This window comes from Populus nigra, chromosome 2 (assembly GCF_951802175.1).
Source record: "Populus nigra chromosome 2, ddPopNigr1.1, whole genome shotgun sequence".
Classification (NCBI taxonomy): Eukaryota; Viridiplantae; Streptophyta; class Magnoliopsida; order Malpighiales; family Salicaceae; genus Populus; species Populus nigra.
The window spans coordinates 20,212,422-20,214,921 of NC_084853.1; positions in this window are offsets into that span (position 1 = coordinate 20,212,422).

The window sequence follows — 2,500 nt, forward strand, 5'->3', positions numbered from 1 at the left end:
GGCAAAGTCGGCAGAATCGGCAGCGGGTGCTGGCGATGGGTCTGGACGGGCTGGATAGTCCAAGGCTCGACGAGAAAGACTGCTGGTTTAGACACTGGGGCAGTGGCAGCCCGCGGGACAGTGTCGGCAGATTCGGCAGCGCAGATTTGTGCGGCTGCAGGTTCGTCGGGGAAAATCGGCAGCGCAGATTTTGCGACGAACATGGGCTGGGCGATGGACTGTCCAGGCCAGGCAGGAAAATTTGTCGAGGGGACACGCTGACGAAACAGCGCTGGTTCAGGCACGGCGGGCAGTGTTGGAATCGGCAGCGCCGACGAAATCGGCAAAGTCGGCAGAATCGGCAGCGCAGATTTTTCGACGAACACGGGCTGGACGGTGGACTGTCCAGGCCAGGCAGGAAAATTCATCGAGGGGACACGCTGACGAAACAGCGCTGGTTCAGACACGGTGGGCGCAGTGTTGGAATCGGCAGCGCCGAGAAAATCGGCAAAGTCGGCAGAATCGGCAGCAGGTGCTGGCGATGAGTCAGGACGGACTGGATAGTCCAAGGCTCGATGAGAAAGACCGCTGGTTTAGACACTGGGGCAGTGGCAGCCCGCGGGGCAGTGTCGGCAGATTCGGCAGCAGTGTCTGCCGATTCGGCAGCGTTGGCTTGTTGGCGCGGGGGGCCGATTCGAGTGGGGACTTGGGCAGCGGGCAGTGAAAGCAAGAGTTTCCCCGATGCTGCCGGGAAAAACGCTCCCCGGGATGGCCGGGTGAGATGACCCGGCGGCCCGCGACGGGTCATTCAATTCCATGCCCCGTCAACATAACTCCCGATGTACTGTTTGCTTTTTCGGAAGAAGAGATCCATCCCCCCATCCTCGGCCAGCCAAAAACGCTCCAATTAATGGCCGGGTGAGATGACCCGGAGGCCCGCGACGCGTCATTCAAATCACTGCCCTATCGGCTACAACTGCTGATGGGTGGGATTAGAGGCCTGCCATGGTGGTGAGGGGCGGCGAGGACCGTGAAAGCTAGAGTTTTTCAGAGGCTGCCGGGAAAAAGGCCCCTCGGGTGGCGGGGTGCGAGGACCAGGCGCGTCATTCAATTCTCTTCCCTATCAACTTGGCTCCCGTTGGCGGGATTGGAGGCCTACTGTTTGTTACAGGGCTAAAATCGTCAGGGGAAGAGCTGACGAAACAATGCTGGTTTGGATGCAGGGGGTAGTGTTGGAATCGGCAGCGCGGACAAAATCGGCAAAGTCGACAAAAAAGACTGTTGGTCTGGACATCGGGGCAGCGGCAGCCATGCCGACAGGGGGGGAAATCGGCAGCACAGATTTGTGCAGCTGCAGGTTCGTCGGGGAAATCGGCAGCGCAGATTTTTCGATGAACATGGGCTGGAAGATGGACTGTCCAGGCCAGGCAGGGAAATTCGTCAAGGGGACACGCTGACGAAACAGCGCTGGTTCAGGCACGGCGGGCAGTGTTGGAATCGGCAGCGCCGACGAAATCGGCAAAGTCGGCAGAATCGGCAGCGGGTGCTGGCGATGAGTCTGGACGATTTATAGTCCAGGGCTTGATGGAAAAGACTGTTGGTCCAGACAATGGGGCAGTGGCAGCGCGGATTTGTGCAGCTGCAGGTTCGTCGGGGAAAATCGGCAGCGCAGATTTTTCGACGAACAGGGGCTGGGCGCTGGACTGGCCGGGCCAGGCAGGAAAATTCGTCAGGGGGGCACGCTGACGAAAACAGGGGCTGCGGAGTGGAAAATCGGCAGCGCAGATTTTTCGACGAACAGGGGCTGGACCGGCCGGGCCAGGCAGGAAAATTCGTCAGGGGGGCACGCTGACGAAAAGAGGGGCTGCCGCGTGGAAAATCGGCAGCGCAGATTTTTCGACGAACAGGGGCTGGACGCTGGACTGGGCCAGGCAGGAAAATTCGTCAGGGGGCACGCTGACGAAAAGAGGGGCTGCCGCGTGGAAAATCGGCAGCGCAGATTTTTCGACGAACATTCGTCAGGGGGGCACGCTGACGAAAAGAGGGGCTGCCGCGTGGAAAATCGGCAGCGCAGATTTTTCGACGAACATTCGTCAGGGGGGCACGCTGAGGAAAACAGGGGCTGCCGCGTGGAAAATCGGCAGCGCAGATTTTTCGACGAACAGGGGCTGGATGCTGGACCGGCCGGGCCAGGCAGGAAAATTCGTCAGGGGGGCACGCTGACGAAAAGAGGGGCTGCCGCGTGGAAAATCGGCAGCGCAGATTTTTCGACGAACAGGGGCTGGACTGGCCGGGCCAGGCAGGAAAATTCGTCAGGGGGGCACGCTGACGAAAAGAGGGGCTGCCGCGTGGAAAATCGGCAGCGCAGATTTTTCGACGAACAGGGGCTGGACGCTGGACTGGGCCAGGCAGGAAAATTCGTCAGGGGGGCACGCTGACGAAAACAGGGGCTGCCGCGTGGAATGGCAGCCTACACGCAGATGCGAATTCGGCAGCGCACGATGGCTTGAGCAGGTCATGG